The 24,525-nt window shown below is 42.5% G+C and overlaps 1 protein-coding gene across 1 annotated transcript in view; it reads left to right on the forward strand.

The window, feature by feature from the left end:
• LOC137756469 (uncharacterized) overlaps positions 1 to 24,525 on the forward strand; it is a 98,041-nt gene that overhangs the window by 62,292 nt on the left and 11,224 nt on the right. Inside the window, exons 13-17 of the mRNA XM_068532711.1 lie at positions 18,652 to 18,737; positions 19,948 to 20,074; positions 22,572 to 22,760; positions 22,957 to 23,121; positions 23,234 to 23,320. The gene's annotated coding sequence lies outside the window, so the exon portion shown is untranslated. The remainder of the gene's footprint in view (positions 1 to 18,651; positions 18,738 to 19,947; positions 20,075 to 22,571; positions 22,761 to 22,956; positions 23,122 to 23,233; positions 23,321 to 24,525) is intronic.

Genomic DNA, 24,525 nt, shown 5'->3' on the forward strand with positions numbered 1-24,525 from the left:
TTAGGATCTGAGAAATTTTCCTGTATTATTACTTTAATAATTTTCTCCCCTCTTTCTTCTTTCTGAAATTTCAATTATTTGGATGTTAGACCTCCGTGATTATTCCTCTACTTTTCTTATCTTTTTCTCTCTTGGTCTTTATTATGTTCTACTTTTGGAGAGATTTCCCTATTTTAATCTTCCTACTCTTTTTTTCATTTTGATTATCATATGTTCAATATCCATCAATGCCTTGTTTTCTATCTCTTTCTCATAGCGTCCTTTCATGCTTTATATATATATATATATGAAATACATAAAAATACACATTTGTATATATAAATATATATAAATACATATAAACTTTTCTTCTATTCTCTCATTTTAGAGGCTCTCCTCAAATGTCTTGTGACCCTTGGCTGTCAATTCATATTTAAGAGTTGAGCCCTCAAAAGCTGAGTGGAAGTGTTGGATGGAAAGGCAGAGCTTGCCAACTAGTGGCTTCACTGTAGAGTGATTGGGCAGCGACTGCCTTTTTGTGGGAGGACATCCAAATGTCAGTATACAGGGGAATTTCCTCTAGTGACCTTTACTTATTCAAGGATAGACTCCTTTAGCCTGCCTGCACGTATTTTGGGATTGGGGGTAGGCTGGCTGGGTTCCTGCCATTCCATATATAGACTTTCACTTAATCCCTCCATTTTCTGTCATGTGCCTCATCCCACCCTCTACTATACCCAGTGTTCCTAGTGCCCCGAGTGTGTCTGATCCAGTGTCTTCAGAGACTACAGCTTTTGTTTCCCGGGCACAAAAAGGGTGGATGGAACAGTTGCCTGGCCAGCTGCATGGGATGAAGGAAATGTGGGAACCTACTCCTCCACGTACATATTTTCAATTCCTGTTTTCCTGTATCTTACCCCTAACGTCTGTGGTACCTGGTATTTTTAAGTCCTAAGGCTTCCCGGAATTCTCTTGGGGCTAACCGGCTCACTTTTCTTTGGCATTTCCTTCACTCTTCTAAACTGATACACACTCCTCCACTGACTTCCCATCTTCAAAAAATGTGTTGACAGTTCTCATCCACTAAGGTCTCCTTTCCTGTTTTCTTAGTTTGTGTGGACTTGTACACCTCTCCCTATTCTCTTTTCTCTCTCTCTCATTGTTTTGTTTTAATTTCTTTACTGTTGTTTTAATGGGGCTTCGAGAGAGAGAGAGAGAGAGATAATCACATGTGGTCAATCTGCCATGTTTAACGAGAAGTCAAGCTGTGGTTAAAATGTAGTTTTCTTTACCTCATGCTGAACCAAACATGGCCTTAAAATATACCCTTGATCTTCTAAATAAAAATAGCATTATACTTGGATAAGTGACATGCTTTCACTGCCAGATTTCAAAGACAAACTTGAATTTTGATGGGAATTAAAATGTGTTTAGCACTTTCTGACACTGAACATGGTAAATAAGTAAACAAATGAATCGATAAATAAAAAGGAAAGTTGCTATAATGTATAGTCTCAGTTTAACACTTCAGATCCCCTTTTTACCCTTATCTCCCCTGCTCTGGGCCCCTGGAAATGGACTTCTATGGACTGTATCACCCAGGCTTCCTTGACCTTTGGCTTCCAGTGGATTTGGCCAATGGGAAGTATCAGTGGGGGAGGGAGGAGGATTAGAGAGTTGGGAGGAAAGAGAGGTCTGGATATTTATTTCTTCAGCTCCCTCTCTGCCAGGTCACATTTGGCAATGATGGTGTTCCTCTATTTTGTGCCACACCTTCTGTTGGGTTGTCCCTTTCCAACAGCCTCAGTTTTTACCAGATTCTGTTCTCCTTCCCACTTCAGGACTAGGATGGTAACAGCTTTTCCCTGCTGCTGGTTCGGGCCTGCTGCACAATCCCTTGGTCCCCTTTGCCCTGCCCACACCTTCAGTTATACTTTTTGAATGTGTCCTCTGATTGCTGCCAGGACCCTGGCTGACACAAATGCTATAGTAGACCTATCTCGTCATAGTCCAGGTACTTGTGGGCAAAGTACTTCACTTGATGGGTCACAGTTTCTGTATCTGAAAAAGTGCTGATGCGGCGAAAGGTGGTCTGGTCTCTTGCCTGAGAGCCCCTTCCAGTGCTGACATCTGCACTTCTGTATGATGCAGTGGTGGTCCATAGCCAGCTTGAGCTCCAGTTCTCTCTTCTGACTTTGTGGACCACTGTGGATAACCCTGAGTGGTAGATGATCACGAAACATTTTCTTTCTTCCTTTGTGAGGCAGTTTGCTGGAGTAAAAACAATACAGACTTTTGGAGTCAAACCAGGGTTCAAATTCAGGCTGTTACTTTCTTGTTGAATGACCTTGTGTGCATTACTAAACGTCTCTAAGTCTCGGGTTCTTCATCTTAAGATGAGGGTGTATGATGAACACTGTTGGTTACCTGTCCAATAGCCATTTTCTTCTTCTCTGTTATAAGAATGCTGGTTTCCATAAGGTATGGAGTGGAACTTTTAGTTGGGTGTTGTGATACCTGCAGCTTGTGGTAGACACTACTAGTGTTTACTAACATCTGCTTCTTCCCTTCTGGGAGTGTGAAAGACTAACTTCCAAGTCCTCTTGTAGTTAGGTGGGACTGTGTGAGCACCTTCCCTGCTTAATTAAGGCTTTGCTGCCATTTCAATATCTTCTTTACCTTGTATTCAGAAATGTCCTTTGAAATCCACATACTTAATGACTATGAGGGAAAACGACCTGTGTCACTTCTCGGCTGAAGCAGAGAAGAGCACGTGTGCCATCTCCGTGTGCTCTCTTCTCCCTGCTGTGGCAGCTGGCGGCACTACTTGTGGCAGAGCCTTCCTCAGTCAGAGTCCCTAAGTGACCATGAAGAGCATAGAGCCTCTCCAGCTTGCAATGAACGTGTAGCATTAGTGAGAACGAACTGTTGTAATGTTAAGCCAGTGGAGTTTTGAGGTTAATTTGTCAGTTAATGGACAGCTGAAAGCCTCCCTATGGGCATAGGACATTATCTTCCTTGAAGGGTTGTATGAATTAGACTTTCTGGATTTGGTTCCTAGCTCTGTTATTTATTAACTTCTGTGACCTTGGTCAAGTTACTTAAACTTTCTGTGCCTTGGTTTCCTCATCTGTAGCACAAGGTTAAGAATATCTCCTCCCGTGTGGAGTTGGTGTGAGTATTGAAGAAATTAATATACATGGAGCACTTAGAACAGGGCCTGGCAGGCAGTACGTGCTATGTAGTGTTTGCTGTCAGAAAGTATATATTTCAGAGTGTCCAGCACAGCATGTGGCCCTCATCAACAACTGTCGCTGGTACCTTTATTGCTGTTGTAAGCATTAGAATGATCCATGTAAAGTCTTGGCACATAGTGGCCATTTTAATATGCAGTCCCTATTATTTGGTGATTGTGCTTTTGTGCTTACATTTGAATATATGCTCCTCATCTGTTAGGTCTCTTAGAATGAGATAAGCATTGCTCTCTAAGACTTCCTTTACAACATAGGAGTCATTAAGTGTGTGGATTTCAAAGGACATTTCCGAATACAAAGTAAAGAAGATATTGAAATGGCAGCAGAGCCTTAATTAAGCAGGGAAGGTACTCATCAGAAGTGGCACTATCCATAAGGTTGAAGGCAAAGTGACCCACAGAGAATCTACACTCATGAGAATCTGCTCTTGGATAATGAACATTTGACTTCGTTTGTCACTTCCAGTCCGTAAATACTGTCTGTCCATGCTCTTTGTTTTGCAGATGAGGGAACTTACGCCCAGGAGAGGGGAAGGGGCTGGTCTGGAAAAACAGAGTCAGTCAATAGCATAGGCAGGACTAGAGCCCAGGTTTCTTGACTCCGAGTTCACTGGTAGGTAGAAAAAGCCAGGTTTGATCTTTTAACATGTGTGCCATTTGGAAACTAACGCTGAGCAGGCAAAACTCTGGACTTGATGAGAAAATTAAAATAAGGCTGCTTTCTAGTCTGCCCTTTGCACAGCTCCTCATCTGTTTTGTTGGTGCCGGATAGCTCATGCCTTTGACTACATCAGAAGAAGCTTAATATTCTCTCTTAATGTGTCGTCATTGGCTGTAAGAGCGTCCTGTCCATTCTGGCTTTGGGGTGGGCTGCCCAGAATCACCACAGGCTTTGCTTCTCAGCCAACTAGAGGAAGGCAGAAATGAAAGCGGCCTGCCAGTGTGTTTTCTTTGTGTGCCTCTCCTTGGACACAAACACAGGAGGGGGTTTTCTGTGGAGCAGCTAGTCTCCCCCCCCCATTTCGGATTTTGCTGAAGCAGGTAGTTGAACTCTTTAAGGAAGTCTGGGTTTTCTCTGTCTCGGGAAATTACTGATAACATCAGAGCCAGAAAGAGGTGAGTAAAATGGGCAAGAAAATTCATAAAAGTCACGCCAAGATTCAGATTTATAACCCCACCCAGTTCTCCCCTAGCAGTCCTTTCAGCTGTGACTTGCTTCCCAGGAAGCAGAAAACAATAGTCTACTGATTGAATTTCAGGCTAAACTTCAGGCAATTAAAAGTAAGGGAAGTAAAACCTAGTTACACTTAGAATCAAAGTCCAGATATCTCCAATGGGAGGCATAGTCTGTGTGTATACTTTGCAAGGTGGGCCTAGTTCTGAAGCCAAACTTGGAAGTGTGTTCGTTTTGGTAATTAATCTCTTGCTCCAAGTTTCTAGCTTGTCTTTTTGGAGTTAATCACTTCCAGGAAAGTGCAAAGGTCTTATAAGTGAAGAGAAGGAAAAGCATATTAATTGTAACTGGACTAGGTCCGTATCATGAGAACTGGAAAAACCTGAGATCTGGGGATAAAGGGAAAGCCACTGGACAGCTGGATTTTAAGGTAGGGAACATGGGATAAAGTCTCCGTTGTTACTTCCTGATCGCCCCTGCCACCCCAGGAGAATTTAACTGTCTATTTTGCTTAGCTTCCCAGAGTAGGTGCCATATTATTTAGAAAAGTATACTCATTTATCTGAAGTTCTCTAAACGCATAACAACTGCCACTTGTAAGTCATTTTTATCTTTCTCTGGTATCCCTTTCTCTTATTCTTCTCTCTAGCACTCATTCCTTTGGTCAACGAATATGTACCAGAGGGCTAGAGGTCGACTATGTGCCAGACGCAGTGCCAGCACCATGGATATCATGGTGACTGAGACAGTGTCCCTCTTGTGTATTGTTATGCAATAAACCAACCTCAAAACTTAGTGGCTCGATGCAACAGCCATTTTACAATATTCCATAATTCAGGAATTCATCCAGGGCTCAGCTGGGTGATTCTTGTCATTGACAGAGATCACTCAACAGTATTTAGCTGGAAGATGGGCTGGTCTCGTGAGCCCATCACCACAGCTTTACTCATATGTCTGGTGCCTTGGCGGATGGCTGGAAGGCTAGGCTCAGCTGGTCCTGCCAGCCAGAGCACCTACACCCAGCATGGGGTCTCAGTGCGATTGGTGTTCTCACGTGGAAGCTCTGGGCTCTAAGAGCAAGTGTTCTAGTGATCCAGGTGGAAGATTCATGGCTTTTTATGACCCAGCCTCTGATGTCCCAGAAAGTCATTTCCACCGTGTTCTTTTGGTCAAGTAAGACACTAAGGGCCAACCCAGATTCAACGGGAGGTGATTACATTCCACTTCTCAATGAAAGAAATAGCAATGACTTGGCAGATATCTTTAACACCACAGACAGAGCTGCTCTCCTGGAGAAGATTATATGCCATTGGAGCAGGAAGCAAACTGGTCAACAAACAATCCAGGCCACCTTGAAGAAATGACTAGAAAGCCTGTTGGGTTGTATAGGACTGCCATTTCATGACTAAGCGGCAGAGAGCCTAGGGTTGTTCCCCTGTGTTCTCCTGGAGAGTTCCTGTGACGCCCCCTACCCCTTGCTCAGTGTTCCATATTGCACCAGAAAAACCAGCCAACTCTGCTGGCTAGCACATGCTCACAGGGCGTGGTGCACAGCCTCGTGTCCACCGCAGCGGCCTCCAGCATTCTGATTGGCTAAAATCCAATTGTTTGACTGAGATGAGGGTTTGCTAAGTGATTACTAATTATTAGGCTTGTTCAGTCAGAATACTGGCATTGCTGTTCCATCCACTGGGACAGTTCCCCCTCTTCTTTATTTTGCTAACTTCTACTTACTCTTCAGAATTCAGTGTGAGGAGCCCCTCCTTCCTGGAAAACTTTTCTTGACCGTCCTTATCCCAGTTGGATTTAGATGTCTTCCTCTGATCTCCCTTAGCCACCCCTACCCCTGGCTTATCTCCATCATTATTATACTTATCATATTTTACTGTAATCTTTGATTTTCCAACTGCCTTCCCGCTCCCAGATACATGTCTCTCCCGACATACATGGCTCTCCCAGGTGAAGGCAGATATTGAAAGAATCATTCCAAATGCACTGAGTGTTCCAAAAATGCCCAACTCTGAGCCACACAGGTGGTGATAGGGACTGTGCCATTGTCCCTGTTGTTGGCATGGTGCCTAGTATATAATAGCACCTCCATAAATGTTTAGTAAGTGCATGAATGAATGGTGGTGGTGTATTAGTTGAACATGTGGATAAACTTACGTCACCAGAATGTCATTTTTTTTTATTGTTAGAGCCCTCCCTAAGACTTTACCGGGCCATGATCCTGTTCCATAAGGAACAATGGGGGCAGAGCCAACATCTGGGCCCAGTCCAACCCCTTTCTTGCCAGCCAGATTATGCTTGCCTCTGTTTATCCCTGGGTCAGTCTGATGTCTGGAGCTGCAAGATGGTACCTCTCACATCAAGGTTTGGTCTTCTCCCTTGTTAACCTTTGACTTCAGCTATCATGACCCTCTTGATGGATGAATTTCAGTATCCTGCTGCCCATGTCCCGTCCTTTGGAATAATTTTTGGCAGCCCTTGACTGGGGACCATGTCCTAGACCTGTCCTGAGCAGACACGCCTTGCCCTCTACCACCTTCTGGTGGACCTAGCTGACAGCTCTATTGATCGGTTCTGGTAGATTCTCCTTCCAGTATTGGCTTTTCCTGCACAGAATGTGATTTCTAGATCCTGGTTTCTTAGAACAAAAAAGGCATAGTCTCTGGAATCAGACATAATTGGCTTTGAAGGGACTCTTCTACTTGCTAGTTTTATCTCTCTGAGCGTAATTTTCTCAGCTGTAAAAATGGGGGTAATAATCACAACTTGGTAGAGTGTTTTAACTATAGTGCCTGCCATGTAATTGCTAAGAAAAAGGCAGTTCCCTCACATGTTCCATAATGGTGTATTGACTTTTGTATTCAAAGCAGACATTGATGCCTTTCCCTTCAGTACATCATTTTCTTTTAGGGTGTTTTTGTAGATGGTGATGGTGATTTCCTTCTAGGGCTGGCCTTGACCACACCATTACCAGAGCTTCTGGACTCTGGTCACATGGCATGTATTGTATCTGTCACTAAGATGGGATTGAGTCAACATATAGGGCATAAGTAGCCATCATTGTTTAAGTGACCATTGTCGCAATAGATTTTTAGAAAATTTTATCAGACCTTTTTCAAGAGCATATGCAAGAACATAATGTACACTGAAGAACCCAATTATCAAAGCAGTCTGTAGTACGGTTTTCCAGAGAAACAGAATCAATAGGAGAAGTTCCACAATCTGCCACGTTCAAGCTGGAGACCTGGATAAAGCCGGAGGTGTAGTTTGAAGGCCTGAGAACCAGAAAGCCAATGGTGTAGATTTCAGTCCGAGTCTGAATGCCTGAGAACCAGGAGAACCAAAGGCAGGAGAAGACTGATGCCCCAGCTCAATCAGTCAGGCAGAGATTGAATTCAACCTCCCTCTGCCTTTTTGTTCTATTCAGGCCCTCATTGGCTTGGATGATGTCCACCCACATTGGGGAGGGCCGTCTTCTTTACTCAGTCTACCCATTCAAATGCTAATACCTTCCAAAAACACGCTCACAGATACACCCAGAAATCATGTTTAATCAGATATCTGGTCATCTGATAGCCCAGTCAATTTGACACATAAAATTAACCATCACACTGCCAGGAAACTCCATTTGCTCCCTCCCTCATGTTCTGCCCAGCAAGGTATTTTCAGCTAGACCTGTAGGCATCTAGATCAGGCTTGCTCGGAATTAATTTGCAGCAAGGTAGGAAGGGAATAAATACAGGTACCTGCAGTTTGGGCAGCACTGCCCTTAGGGTCAGGGTCAAGGGCAGGGGCCTTGACTTGTTCTCTGGCCTGCCTTGTTTGCTTAGGTAGGACAGCCTTGCTGGTTTATCTGGCCTGTGAGTATCTTGTGCTGTTCCTTCAACATTTTCACTATTCACAGTCGCTGACGTCTATCCTTATTATATGCTTTTTTGTTGTAAAAGAAAACACATGATAAAAATGCAAATAAAATAAGCATATTAAGTGAAATGTAAGTCCCCTTCTCCTAGTGATCCTATGTCCCCTAGTTCCCTCCTCCAGAGGCAACTGGTACAGCCACCTTCTTGGGGTTCCCTCCAGAGTGAGTCTTACACACATAAGCATAAATGTAGATATTTGCAAGGTCTTGGGGCTTATCATCTGACTCTGCTCACCAGTTTGCGTCCTTTTGCTTTCTGTTCATTTCTCTGGAATCATCTCTCTCTGCTACCCTGTTGTGGCTTCATCATTCTCTACTTCTCACCTGCTCTCAACCTGCTGCCCTGACCTAGTAAGACCCTCATCTGGAACAGGAAGAAGTAGAATTCATCGTTTAGAAAGAGAAAAGCATTTCTAGTTTCTATTTCCATTCTGTGTTGTCTAACCCTGCAAAATTAAATTACGCCTGTTCATCTGCCACTGACTCACTGCATTCCATGAGCAAGCCATTTGCATTTTTCTTCACAACAACATCTTTCTCCTCAGGATGCTCTGGCAACTAATGTTTTAAAATTCTCAGAAAAAGTCATAATAATAAAGCCTTTCCATCCTCAGCGTCTAGAAATTGAATTGAAACCAAAGCATAAAGAAGTATTATTGAAGAAGCTAAATAGTTTACAAACTCAGCAGTGCCACATAGAAGATTAAATCCAGTCGATTGGGAATTCATTTAGGGCACATCTGCATTCTTTGTTTCTAGACGTGGCCACATGCACAGTTCACCAAATGCATCTTCAGAGAGTAAGATGTGTTGAGGTATTTAGAAAATGGTAGCATCATACTGATAAAGGAGCAATTAGTTCTATCTGGGGAGGTGATAAATCCCTACAGAACACTGGGCTAGACTTTGAAGGTTGTATGGGAGTTTCTCAGATAGGCAAGAGAGGGAAGGGCATTCGAAGCAGAGGGAAAAAAATATCAGAAGAGTGCAGAATTGCAAAAGTGCCCTGGCGTATTCTGACAAAGGTGAAGAGTCCATTTTGACTAAGGCATGAAGTGTGTGGCTGGAAAAGTAGGCGAAAGACAGGCTTTGAAAGACACATTCTATGCTAAGAAATTTGGGGGTTTTTTTCCTGTAAGATAACAGGAGGGCCCTGGAGAGCTTTAAGTATGGAAGTGATGTTGCCAATTTAAAAAATTTTAGATTATCATGGCAGCAGTGTGGAAATCCGACGGAGGGAGAGGGACTGCAAGCTGGGGTACCAGTTACCAGCTGTTTCTTTTGTTAGGTCCCAAGTGAGAAAGGATGGGGGCTTGAGCCTGGGCAGGGACAGTGGGGATAGAGAGGAGGAGTGCACTTAGATGACCTGACTGACTACTTGGAGTGGCTGGGGAGGGAAGTGGAGGAAATGAGAGGGTGGAAGATGGAGGAGGGGGGTGAGGGTGGAAATGAGCCCACAGAATTTCAGAGTTGGAAGGGGCCGCAAAGGTCAGCTATCCTAGGCTAACTAAGTACCTTCGGTTTCATCCCTACATGTGATGGTCTGGCTCTTCTTTGAATACGTCCAGTGACAGGGTGCCCATTATATCTCATGGCAGCTTACTTCATCTACAGGTTGTTCTATTAAAAGTTCTTCTTTAGGCTGCACCAAAATCCATCAACTAGTATCTTCTACTACTTGGTCCTAGACTAAATTCCTTGGGGCCACACGGGCCAAGGCTAATCCTTTGCCAATGTGAAAGCTCTTCACATACTTAAAAACAGCTTTCATATACTTCTATGTCTTCTCTTGTCTAGAGTAAACATTTAAAGTTCCTTCAGCTGGTTGACATTGTTTTCTACCCATCTATCATCCGAGAGGGCACAAAAGGCTTCCTGTGGAGTAAAGTGTGTCAGTTTCTTCCCTTGTGATTTTTTATTGGTCCAGATAAGCTCAATGAAAGGAACCTGGTATTAAAGTCAACTTGGAAAGGAATAATATGGAAGTGTTTGAGAAAGAGGTAATAAAGACCGGTCTGGTAACACGATTTCAGAAGCTTAAGCCTTGAATCGGTTAGGGTTGGTAGTGATACCATTAGCATGGATATCAGAAAACGGGAGATAACTCTCACTATGACTTGCAGAATGAAAATGTTAGGAAAGCACAGACTCTGGAGTAGGAAAGGCCTTTAGAGATGAGCCGTTCCAAGTCCATCATTTTACAGATGGGAAGAGTGAGGTTTGAAGGGGCAGGAGACATGCCCAGTGTCCCACAGCTGGTCATTGGCAGAGCCAAGACTAACCTAGGACTTCTGATTTCTAATTCAGTGCTTTTCTTCTCTACCATGTGTTCCCTTAATTTGGAAGGCAAGCAAGGGCCAGCTAATAAAGGATACTCTTTTACTATCTTCTCTCTAATCACTGTCAACAAATTATATTTCACTCTGAAATATATTTCAAAGGGTGTGTAATTATATGAGAAAGTTTTTGAGATTCTTGTATTGCTCTCCAAAGCACCCCTGCCACATTCACCAAAGACTTAGCAGTTCATGTCACTTTGAGTTTTGAATTGATGTGAACATCAGTGAGGATAAGTCCCCATTAGGGCAAGAATTTGTACACTGAATGTTTTAATAACATGGGAATGTTGGTAAGACATTTAGAAATAGGAATGGAAAAATTGGCCAATAGTGCATATTATTGTGTGATGAAACTACTGAGGCCCTGTAATCATACTGTTGCAATATCAGTATAAATAGAAATTCAAAATGGTAGAATGCCTCCTGACGTGTGAGCAGTGTACATGAATTTTCAAGTGTTGAAAATCGGGAGCTATTGCTAAGGTTCCGGGGTATCAGAGACATGGCACACACTCTGAAGGCATTCCGTGGATATTTTTTATTTGAAAAAAAAAATAAAGGGTGCCAGTCTCCAGATTTCATATTTATGTAGTCCCCCAAAAGTTCACAGTAGCAGACCTCCCATGAATCTAGGTCCCTCTCAAGCTGAGGGCTTCCAGGTGGAAGCTACAGTAGCTGAGACGAGCCACTGGCCTTGTGTGAAGATGTCCTGCCCCTGGTTCTGTCTCTGTGACGGACTTTCAGAGCCAAGTGAGGGCTTACCAGCGTGACCAGATGATAATCTTCAATCTCAAAGGCAGAGTCATTTATCATAGTTGTGTCTGCCAGCCCAGACGAAATGAATGTAGCACAGTGCATAAGCTCTATAGTCATTTTACCAGAAACCGGTGCATGTTGGTCCATCAAGAGGGCATCCCACTCCAAGATAGTCAGAGAAAGGAGGGACCATTTTGAAAACATGCTTCTGTAGGGTTATTCAAGAGTCTGCTATCAGAACTTCTTCACAAGTATCCATCACCAATATGTTTAGACATCAGTAGAATAATCTCAGTATCTGTGTATGAATGGTTTTTTGAAAAGTCCATTTAAACCCAGATACAGATTATAGTTTCCAGAAAATATGTACCCGTGAAACGTACACGGGAAAATTAACATCTGCGAGAAAGGATTATAAAAAACCTGCTAAATGCCCTTTTAAAAAATGGGCCTAACTCTATGTTTCAATCCTAAAGGATGGCCTGCCATTTCAAATCCATGCCATAATTTATATGATATTGATTTTATTGTCACACTTTGAAAATACTCTGTCACGTGTGTTTATGATGGCCGTAAATGTTCAGAATAACATTTGGAGACCAAGTCACTATTCAGAGTAAGGGAAATAGAGACCTATGTAGAGAGGTTAGAGCCCATCAATGGGCCCAGTGTTTAGACCTAAGAAACCTACGTAAGACAACTTGTCTTGAAAAGCAAGCAAAAGAAGCTCTCAAATAATAGGAGTTCAAAATGAAAATTCAAAAATGGAAGGCTGTGTGGCTCAAAGTGATGACTCTATTTAAAAGCCCACATTTTGTCCTGTCCAGGAATCCTCAAATGGTATATGTTTGTAAAAGGAATTGACACTCAAACATCCAGCCACAGTCAGCCCTCCGTGTATGCTGAGGATGTGGAACCCATGGATACAAGTGGCAGACTGTACTTCACCATTTTATATAAGGGACTTGAGCATCCCCGGATTTGGGTATCTGCGGGTGGGGGTGGATACCGGGGGACAACTGTATACTAGGCATCAAAATTCTCTGGGTGAGCAGATTATAGCTTTGGCATATTAGCACGTCCAGAGCACAGTAACTCGCCACTATAGACCTGGAGCTGCTTGCATCATCAAATCAGTGCCTGGGGACTCACTGGTTCCAGTTGTATTGGTGCTAGCTGGGGAGTCAATATGTTGCTTAACCCAGACTAGCTAAGGGGCTTTGCTCCTGGGAAGGGGTAGGAGAGAAAGTGAGTGTTTTGCTCCCATTTTCCTCATAGTACATTAGAAACAAAGCACAAAGTTGGCTGGAATCAGTGTTAGCATTGCCCAAAGCAGCTGAACTCTGATTTAACCAGATGCCATAACTATAGCAACAGGGAAATACTGGAATTTTGAGATTAACATGCTACTGAAATTTACTAAATATAGCACACTTTGTGGTGAGGTGCATATTGTAGGTATTTCCTTTATTTTTCAAATGACAGTGTAAGTCAGGCTATGGAAGGAAAGTTAATTTATTATATATAATGGCTGCTGAAGTCTCCCTACTCCCTATTGATCTACATCTATAAATGTGTGTTTTGAAACCAAATGAGATAAATCAGCTTGATTGTCCAAGGCATGGATGGAAACTGGGCTACCATAAAGCTATCTTCGGATTTGTACCGGTGTTGGAATATTCATCTTTGGGATTTAATGGAAATAACTTCGGGCAGAGTTAGGAGACCTGAGTCCCAGCCTCTGTTATTAAATCACTATGTGATCTTGGGCAGGTCTCTAAAGGGACTCTGGGTCTCAGGTTCCCCATATTTTTAGTGCTGGAAGCTGAACTGTTCCAGCTCTCCCATTCTAGGCTTCTGGAATATTTAGGGTTAAGTTTCTCCCTGCTTTGGCTCTGGAGGGTACTTACTGACACCCTGTGGAATGAGAAAGAGAGAGTCACATCACGAGATCCCTGGATCAGGGAGGTGGTGACATGTACGAGTGGGGGTTTTCTTGCAGGTTTTCCTCTGGTCAGGGAGGTGCTGTCTCCACTCCCCCAGCCCTATAAGGAGATCGGTTATTGGCTTCATGCTCTTTCAGTTCTCCTTTACCTCCTTTACCCACAGCTGGGCCTATGTGGCCTCCAGAGGTAGGCCGTCGCCGCACTCAGCAAGGCTCTGAGCCCCATCCAGTCTGTATTCAAGGGAGACGTAAAGGGCCCAGGGTCATTGAGGCAGCGTAGCTGTAAGTTCTTCTCAGACTCTGTGCCTCAGTCCTAATAAATCGATTCTTGATATCTTCCCATGGCCAACCCCTTGCCTTCTCCTCCACGCCCAGGAGCTCATTGTTTGTCTGTTACCCACTCTTCTTTTACCAGAGAGCCTAGGCCCCTGCCTTAGCTTCATACTAGGTGTCCTTGTCCTTTGAAAACTGGAATTCTGCTGCTCTTTTCAGTCTTCAGGTCTGAGCCTGGCCACTGCCAGACCTCTCTGGATTTGCGCATCAGCCTGCAGAGATCTTTGTCTATAGCTTGTGTCTGAGACTCCACAATGCCTCCTCCGTACTGTCCAGCACAGCCCCTTGTTGCTTGCTACTGGCTGTCACTGAAGCTGCTGTCCGCCTTGCTTGGACCTCTGTCTACTGCTTATTACAAGACCCTCTTAAGGTGTCTCCATCTGCTCTGTGGGGACATTGCCCTGTTACTCACTTCCAGGCCTTCCTGATGCTGCCTATTAGCCTCTACTTCTCGTATGTCATTGGAGATCCTACCCTTAGAGCCTTCCTGGGCCTATCTGGTCTCTGGGTCCTGGATCTCCCCAGCTTGGTCTATCCCAACCCCAGCCAATTTCCAGTTAGAGCCTACAAAGTCTTTGTGGGCATTTCTTGGGCCAGGTTTTCCTACCTGGGCCCATCCCTCAGGATGGAAACTGCTGTGTCCAGACTCACCCACTGTGTGCCAGTTAACAAACAGCCTTATAACACTTTGCAGTCAATGACTTTGTAGGATAAATTCAAGTTAAAATTATGAGATGGACAGTGAGGGAGAAGAGATGCTGTTGCGAATTTTTGAGCCAGAAAGAGATAATTAGGCGAAAGGTGAAAAATGTCCTTGAGATCTTTTGAGAAGCAAAGCTGCATGTGAATCTAAGGTGAGATTGTTATTGTTATTAGTAGTCAGCCTAGTAGTATTCAGTTCCTTGCAAACGTGCATCTGGCTTGATGAAATAACCCAGAATCCTAGCCCCCATAGCAGGGGCATGCGTAGTGGCTAGCTATATGCCCTTGTGCTGAGGACTTATTCTTTCTGAACCTGTTTCCTCATCTGCCAAATGAGGCTTTGTGGAGATAATATCTTTGCTCATTTATAAGCTCTCAGGGTGGTGTCAAGAATGCCAGTTAGTGGACAGTGGACATGAAAGTGTTCTAAGAACTGTAATGCATCATACAGATAATTCGGTCTTCCTTCCCAGTTGGGTGGGAGCCATAGACATGGAACCTCTTGCCCAGTGTTGGGGGACAGCAAAGATTGGGATCACTGAGGGAATAGCAGGTCAGAAATAAGGCAAGTGGCCTGACACGGAGCCAGAGAAGGCTGGGGAGATAGAATACAAAGCCAAGTGCTTTAGGGAGCCAGCAGAGCCGACGCACAGGGAAGTTTGAAGGAGAGGAATTTCCTGAGTGGAGAGGAATTTCCTGAGCTAGAGTACAGGGGCTACTGCCTTCTTTTTGTTTGGCACTTGCTGTTGCTGGTCTAGCAGCTCAGACTGAAGCTATTTTGGAAGCAGTTAATAGCAGTTAAAAGAAGAGTGGGACGAATGTGAGGGATTATTCTTATAAGGTCTGGCAGGATTTGGGGACCAGGGAAAGGGTACAAGGCCAGTATCAGCTAGCCCAAGGTAAACCCAATTCAAAGGAGAGTGGTAAGTGGCCTAGGTGAGCAGCAAAGGCAGGCTGCATTTGGACACTGTGATGATTAACTTTACGTGTCAACTTGGCTAGGCTATGGTGCCCAGTTGTTTGGTCAAACACTAGTCTGGATGTTGCTGTGAAAATATTTTTTTATATGTGATTAACATTTAAATCAGTTGACTTTGAGTAAAGCAAATTGCCCTCTATGATGTGGGTGGGCCTCATCCAATCAGTTGAAGGCCTTAGGATGAAAGACCGAGGTTTCCCAAAGAAGGAGGAATTTGGCTTCAAGATTGTAACATAGAAACCCTTCCTGAGTTTCCAACCTGCCTGGCCTGCCCCCGCAGATTTTGAACTCAAGACCGCAGCATGAATTCTTACCTGAATTTCTTACCTGTCAGCCTGCACTACGAACTTCAGGCTTATTAGCCCCTACAGCTATGTGAAACAAGTCCTTCAAATACTGCCCTGCTCTCCCTCTCTCCATATATATATATGTGTGCGTGTGTGTGTATTTATATATACATGTATATGTGTAGATATGTATTTATATGTGTATATTTATATATTATCGGTATGTGTATATACACATCTGTATCTATCTATCTTATTGGTCTGTTTCTCTGGAGAACCCTGACTGAGACAGACACATAAAGATGGCAGTGTAGCTTAGGGCAGAGACAGTTGCAGGATCATTGAGAGCCTTAAGTGTGTGGTCATTGTGAGTTCTTTTACTGAGGTTGTCGGTCAGTCACAAAGTATTAATTGAGTCTCTGCTCTGTCTACCAAGTGAGTATCTATTGTGCCACAGAAGCTGGTTGGTACAACTTCTATCGACGCAGATTCCTGAGAGGTCAACCCAAAGCCTCAGTGGAAGGCTCTCACTTTTACACCAGAGAAGTTTTACTCCCCTGGGAGAACATTGAAGGCTGGGTGTCCTCCACCAGGGGTTGGGGATCTGACTAGAGAGGGCTTCCAGCTCTTTCCGGCTGATAATGGGGTCAAGAAGGACTTCTGAGAGTCCTCTCACTCAGACTTAATAGAGTCAATGCCATCGAAAGTGACTGCTCGTTTGGTCTAGCTCCTCATTGTACAGATGAGCCCTAGAGAGGAGAAGCCGCTTCTCCAGGCCACACAGCAAGTTGGTGGTGCAGCCAGGCTGATCGTTCAGATGGCCAGACAATAAGTAAGGAAGAAAAGAAAGGAGAAGGAAAAAGAAGTCTGAATTCCCCTTGTGGTTTTACTATAGGTCATTTGTTGAGTAATTGTCCCAAAGTTAGGAAACGTTCCTATTTTTCCCAGCTGGATCACAAGGAGGGAAAAGAGAAGAGTCTGAAAAGTAAAGTAAAAGAAAATTTTAAAACATATTTATAAGGGCCCTCACTGCTAAATCACAGAATTGAAGATGATCAGTGTAAGTGAGTTTCACTGGAGAGCTAATTAGCTTTCCTAGGGAATTCTCTAATGGCAAGAAAGCCACAGCACTGTCCAGCCACCTTACCACCTTGACCAAAGAGTATTTGCCCTTGTTAAAATAAAGGCACACTTGGATTGCTGTTCACCAGATCTCCCTATTTCTCCCCATATTTGCTGAGGAATTTAGTTGTCTCCCATGAGCATACTAAATTGAATTGATCAATGAAAATGCCATATGTGTTCATTTGTTTTAACTTGACTCTGATAGCTCCATCCATTAAACCTACAATGAAGTTGTAATTCTTTGAAAAAATATAAATTAAAAAACATCCTGGCAGTTCAGAGTTCAGGATGAATCAGTAAAGGTAACTCTCTTTCCTTTGCAGTCAGTATTGCCGCTTTGTGCCTGTGTTTTCCATTTAGGATGTTAGCGTAAATCCTCCTCATACATCATTGAAAGCGTTAAGATTTATATGGCAGAATATCGTCTGCATTAGGCCTTTAGGAGAAAGTGGATGACCTAATAGGGTTTTCTACCTTTAATTTGTACTGTTCTCTGTGGGAGGACATTTTAAAATAAACTCTCATATTTGGGAGCGTAGTGTTCTGCAAATGGCATATATCATTACCAATATGGGATGTTTTACTGCACTTTCCATGGAGTCCCTGGGCTCCTTACTGAGATGCATCCTCATGGCAAAGCATCTTTTGTGGCCAGGAGGAGGACATTAACTTCTGATCCGCTCCTTCCCTGCTTGGAGCACAGCCCAGCTTTGATCAGCTCCTTAAAGAGCCTTCTGTTTACACCCTCTCATAGGTCTGTGGACAGTATTTGCCAAGTACATTGGAATCTTGGCCAACAGGTGCCACTGGGGCAGGGAAGGTATTCATCAGCTCCTTCCTTTGGTAGCTTTCCTTCTAGTTTTCCTCTTTTGAGGTAGTGAAAACTGCTCCAGGCTGCTTCTGTGATCTCTATATTCTCCCCCTTTTATTTCTTTTCTTTTTATATCCTTTTCTCCCTTCTCATATACCAACTGATGGGACAATTGAGTGACCTTCATCCATTCATTCAAGCATTTACTGGGTTCTACTTCATGCAAAGCACCGTACAATAGTCTGAGGTATTAGTTATTCTCTTCTGTCTTGTTCCTTCTTAAATTATAAATGTAATACATATTCATAGTAAAAATGCAAACAGTACAAAAGGATATGAAATGAAGAGCCCCTTCATGCCCCTAGTCTCACTCCTTAGGCATAATTATCAGTAACAATTTCTTGTGTATCCTTCCAGAACTTTTCTATGCATACAGAAGTGTATGTATGTATACATTTATGCAACTATATACATATAGGTTCATACATACACATATATGCTTTTTCAGGAAACACTGACTAGAGCTAGAAACAGTTTTGTAAATTCACTTCTACGTATATGTATCTTGGCACACTTTCCACGTCAGTACATGCAGTCCTGCTGATTCCCTTTAAGGCTGCGTGGTTAAACGTGACTTTAGGAAAGCCCTGAGGTTTTGATGAGTTTTCTATAGAGGGCACTAAAGATGGCCGATTTTTTTAATGTATAAACTCAATTTTCATTCACTGTCCTCAGGTTTCTTTTACCTTTTCTCTATATTGAGGGTGTTACCCAGTTATGCATTCCAACACTTGAAGGATTCCAATGACTTGCAGATGCTTCAGGGAAATCAAAATTAGCTTGATCCGTTTCCCTGCCTGCACACCATTTATCCACTCTGGCCTTGGACCACTCTCAAGAGAGCTGCCAATCCAGCCTCCAGGGCTTGTCTCAACACTTGATGACAGTTTCTTTCCTCCTTTTCATAAGAGTTTCTCCTTCAGCTTCAGCCTATATTTTCACTTTTTTAAAATAAATTTATTTATTTATTTATTTAGGCTGCACTGGGTCTTCGTTGCTGCGTGTGGACTTTCTCTCTGTGGCAAGCGGGGGCTACTCTTCGTTGCGGTGCACGGGCATTGAGGTAGCTTCTCTTGTTGCGGAGCGTTGGCTCTAGGCACGTGGGCTTCAATAGTTGCGGCACAGGGGCTCAGTAGTTGTGGCACGTGGGCTCTAGAGCGCAGGCTCGGCAGCTGGGGCGCACGGGCTTCGTTGCTCCGCGGCATGTGGGATCTTCCCGGACCAGGGCTCGAACCCGTGTCCCCTGCATTGGCAGGCGGATTCTTAACCACTGTGCCACCAGGGAAGTCCAGCCTATATTTTCTGGTCTAGCCTCATTGACTATAAAGTTCTTGCTTATTTGGACATGTTCTGTCCTTACTAGTTTTCATTTGGCCATGTACAATTTGAGTCCTCCCTCAAAGAACTGCTAATTCTAGCACACCCTTATTTGAACGCTTATTGTACATCAGACTTGTATGTGTCATTTCCTTGAATCCTCACAACAAACTCATGAGGGATGTGCAATAATTATTCCCAAATGATAGATGAGGCACAGAAAAGTTAAGGACATTGTCCAAGGTCACACAGCTAGTAGGTGGAAGAGCTGGTATTTGAACCCAGGTTCATCTGACCCTAGGAGCTGTGCTTTTAACCAGCACATGTACTGTCTCCCTAAGTCAGCAAGTAGTTCTTGGCTAGCCAGTCATTACAGAGCAACCCTCGTTTATCTGTGAGCCTGTGCTTCTCTAAGGACAGGCCGCAACATCCACTTCCTGAGTATGTGCTGCATGCCAGGCTCTGTGCAAGAGGGTGGCGCTGAATTCTCGCATGCTGGAATAGCATATTCTTAGGAGCTAAACCATGGAGGGGATCTTGGTTGGGAGGAAGCACTTCCTGCTTACAATTCTAGCTGAAAAGGGATTCCCACATTATGAAGCCCCACGGTCCTTCCTGTGTAATACTGTTAGACCTCAGGCAGAGTCAGCAGCTATTAGGCATTTTTGTTTAATCTCTTCATGCTCCACCTCAGTTAAAGACCCAGGCTTACAACCCCTACTTTGACCAAAAACGCCAATCTACAAGAGGGAAGTGGTCTTTCATTTTATTTTCCAGATCAGAGTTCTCCACTTTCCCTACCAATGCTGCCTTCCCTGGGTGTTGCCTCTTGGAATTCAGATTGATCTGAATGAGGTGTCCAAGATAAAGTACGTGGTAACTAGGAGATGATTTCTATTCTGGTCTCTCTCTCTCTCTCTCTCTCTTTTTTTTTTTTTTTTTTCGTTGATCTCCAGTCCTGATTCTCCAACTGCCTTGCCTTCATGTTCTGGGGATTCAGAATCTGGACGTCATGGCCCACTCACTGAATTGGGAATTTCTAAGTCCCTTGGAGTCCAAAAGAAAGACCATTCCAGATGTCAGGTAAATGCCTTTCATTTCTTAACTGTCTGATAGAAATTGAATAGTTGGAAGAGTATTTATTTATTTACTTACTTATTTTCAGGTTTTCAGTCTTATTTTATTCCAAGCATGGGAAAATAAACCTGAAAATCTGGAAAGGGAAAGGTCAAACCAATAGCAGTTGCCCTGGAATTGTGGGACTTTCTCAATAATAAATGTCTAGATGATGTGTTTATTCCAGTTCCAATCCAATTCAATTCAACAAATACTTGTTGAATACCTGCTGTGAAAAAGATAAAGAATGACTAAGACATGGCTCTCACCCTCCAGGAGTTCACAGTCTAACAGGGAAGTCAACATGTACACTGTTCATTCTCATACAAGGAAGATAATAATAAAGGTATATACAGAAGTTTAAACAAGGTGCTGTGGGAGTATTGGAGGAGTGAAAAATTAAATTTAATTAGGGAATCTGGAAATATTATGTTTGAAAGAAGATTTTGAGCTTGGTTGTAAAGGGTTGATGAGACTATTACAGGAAGACATTTTAATGGCACTTTAAAAAAGATAGTTTAGGCTGAGGAACCACACAGCCTTCAGGTGTGAAAACCTAGGGGAATGGCGACTGGTCTGGAAATACAACTGGAGAGGTAAGTCTGACCATTTATGGACTTGCTCTGCAGACAAAAGAAGTCTTGGATTACCACCCTCCCCTAAACAAAGAGGAATCTCTTCCCTATCATCACAGTCTCTGTGGGCTTCTCAGTGGCCTCTTTGTACAGACAGATACCTTCCAGTTACATTCGTATTCATTTGATGAAGATTCTCTATATGGGAAATACTTGACTTTATAATACACAACACATGCGATTGATTTAAACAGCTCCAATGTATCAATAATGCATTTAATTTATTTCTCTCCCCAACAGTGTATGTAGCTATATGTACTTTGATTATATTGACTAAGATTACAATCCATGTTGATATAACCCGAGAGTAGTTGTTCATGATCTGGGTGGTATTGCGTTTGAAACTTATCCTACCCTGTCATTGGTTCCACTCACTTTGAGTTTATACTAAACCAGTTCTAGCTGTTACATCAGGTTTCTCTTTTACTAGCTCTATTTATTGTCTTTCTCTGGTATTCCTATAAGAACGTCAGATGAAATTATATCAGATGCTTCTCTCTCTAAGATATGTTAACTTCGTTCCATCCTCTTTCACCATTCAGCTTGTCATCCTATCATGAACAGGAATTAGCTTTGTTTGGCATGATTTGTGTTTGAAGAATCCATATTGACTACTGTTTATCACTTGGGTTTCCCCTAGGTACTCATAAATGACTGCCTTAATAATTGTCCTCACAGCTTACCAGATATTGAAATTAAATTTATGAGTTTAATTCCCTGAGTTCCCTGGGGATTTTTTTTTTAAAGAAAAATGGAACAAGGCAGTTTCATGACTCACAGCAACTCTTCCATAATAAACCGGTGTGATAAAGAAAAACATTTTGCAGGAAAACAAATTTTAGTTTTAGCCTTCCAAATGATTATTATAAAAACTAACAAATATGACTTTTTGGAAATACTAAAAGACATCCTGTATCCTTTAAAACTATTTATTTATTGTGCTCACACATATTTTTAAGAGCCATAACAGATGCCTAGAAAATGTTAATCCACTAGTTTATAGACTTTACTTTGTGCTGGCAATTGGAAATTTGGTCTTTTTATATTCAAATTGTTGTATGCTTGAAAAATAGCCCAATAATGGCACTTTTTAGAAGGTTATTTTGTAAGTACTGTCGGTCAGACATATGCTAAAGTACTGTTTCAGGTTGCTGAGGCAACCTGCCTGCCACAATTGTGGTTACTATTTATCATTTAATGATAATGCATTGACCTGAAACCCGAGTCTTACCTTCACTGAATGCAGTGCAGGCACACTGTAGGTAGGCTGTAGGTAGACCATAGCTACCTCTAAATCTCAGTGAATGACTAGCAAGGGATTGATGCACATGGGTTAGCAAACAGTAGGATCCCTTGAAGGGGATGGATGTGTAGAACATTGAACAACACCAAGAGCTTTGGTAGAGTTTAGATTTCTATACTTCCCCAGCGAAGACTCCATTAACTGAAGCTAGGAATATGTGGAATGACTAGTTTACATCAGTCTTGGTAGAGAAGTAATCAATTTTCTCCGACGAAAGCAGTTTGGACCCAGTAAATGAACAACATGCTGATGCTATAGTCCCTTTTCTTAATGTTCCATTGAAAAGTGGTAAGGCACATTTCTTTTCTGAGCCAGTACCAGCCCCTTTCCAGTGGCTTGGTCTAGAGGCAAATGATGTTCAAGAGCACTTTTTTTGTGTAATCTTTTTCAATAGGTATGACAGGTATTCCGAAATTTGTATCACAGTGCCTTATGCTTTGGTGCCTGTTAAACTATAATGCATAGGTTTGTTTTGTTTTGTTTTGTTTTGTTTTTAATTGTTTGTGTGAATGTTTTTATTTCAAAGACTGCCATCCAGGGCTGTGCAGCAACTGAGCAATGAGAAAATAACCCACTATGCGATCCTGGTGTGGGATAATATTTAGGGTGACAGAACATGCATAAATCGTCTTACCAATTTGACAGGAATGGTTTCAAACCTGGCACACTGTGGCCTCACTCCTCACCAGTGTGCTCCTGGAAGAGCAAGCCCATGGTGAGCTCCTCAGAGTTTGTTAATGGGAGGAAAGCCTTGGGTTTAGGGAGAAAGTATTTGGATAGCATTTTAAGAAGCCCTTCCATTTTTAGTAGAGTAGAAAGATCTGCCTCTGAGTCTGCACTACGGTCTTTTCTCTGGATGAGTACAATGACCGTCTCTCTCACATTTTTCTGATATTTATTCTTCAAATCAGCTGCATGAGTCCCTGCCACTCTCCTGAATAAGCTTCCAGGCATTACCTACATGTTGTGTTCCTGTGGAGGGATGGCAGTAATCTCTGCTAAGATAAACCGGAGCTTCTGTGGATAAAGCGTAAATGCAGTGAAGTGTGTGGCTGTAAGATTTAATGACTCTACAGGTAATTTTTTTTGGAGGGGGGATCTGGCATTTAATCAAATCCAGAGTCATTATGTAAATTTAATCACCTTGTAACACACTAGTAATTTTATTATCTCCTTTTCATTTGACAGTGCTTAGATGCAAGTTGAGCTTGGAATTCCAGAGGTAGAGCATTGCTGATTGGAGGCATATTAAGAAAAAAGTACTGTGGAAATGAGGTAAAACCTTTATTCTTGCTATTGACTGTTGTCTTTGTATGTGTACAGGTATCCGACAAAGAGTTTTTAGAATAAAGTGTGCCTGTTTAAAGTTTTCCACCTTTCTTAAAGCCCCCAATGAATTGCAATGAGACTGTTTTGAATGGACTGTGTTAAATCTATTTCTGTCAAATGGAAAACCTCCACACAAATGCGATGTGATTCAAACTCTCCCTAATACAGGGGACGCCTTTATACTTGTGTAGCCCATTTGGCTTGGCCTCTGCTTACTAGAATCATGTCTAGCGTTAGATTATTTATGCCATAAGGTCTATTTAAAATTGAAGACATTCAATGCAAATGAAATATTTGCATTCGTCAACACCAGTTTTGATAGGTGTTTAAAAGGTGCAATGGGGTCGATGATCTTGGATAGACAAATTATCCATCACCACATCACTGTTCATATTATGAGATTGAGGAAGAAAAAACCTGGTTAAGTTGAATTTCCCAAAAGGCACTTGGGCTTTTTGATCCTATGATTCACACTAATGATTGTATCTAATGAAAATAGTGAAGCTAAATACTTTATCTGTGATTTAAAGAATGAAATTAGAAAGGAGGCAAGAGGGAAGGCATGATAACCTGTTGAACTGACCTTGCTAAGGCAGAAGAAATGGCATTTTGGATACATTTTCTTTCTTTGACTTCTCTGTTTTACTTTCCCCATTCTCCTTCATCTCTTAATCTGAAAGAAACTCTTGAGAACATCTCTTCTCCTGAAGACAAATATTCTATGAGCTCACCCATCCATATATTGGAACATGGAAGCCCCTGGTCAGCCAGGAAGTCTTTCCTTTAATCACCTGATGTCTCTCCTGCTGTATCTTGCAGGCATGAAAGCCAACAACTTGGGCAAATGCCCCTAATTTGGGCTCAGTTTAGATGACCGGGTTTCTCTTACCTAGAGTGCTACGTATTTCAGTGAAAACTCTTCTTTCTAAAAACCCTTACTAACTCTATGAATCATAACATGGCCTCAGTATGGGAAATCAAAATGGTATAATCTGGGATTAAGATTGAAGTGCCTTACTATCCAGTTTCCCATCAATCTTATTATTTTTTCTCTGTTTATCACTGATGCCTCAGTTTTCTCATCCTAAAATGGCGATAATAATCACTACCTAAATTGTGGTTGGTATAAGGAATCAGTGAGACACTGGATG

The sequence above is a fragment of the Eschrichtius robustus genome, chromosome X (genome assembly GCF_028021215.1).
Source record: "Eschrichtius robustus isolate mEscRob2 chromosome X, mEscRob2.pri, whole genome shotgun sequence".
In the NCBI taxonomy this organism is placed as follows: Eukaryota; Metazoa; Chordata; class Mammalia; order Artiodactyla; family Eschrichtiidae; genus Eschrichtius; species Eschrichtius robustus.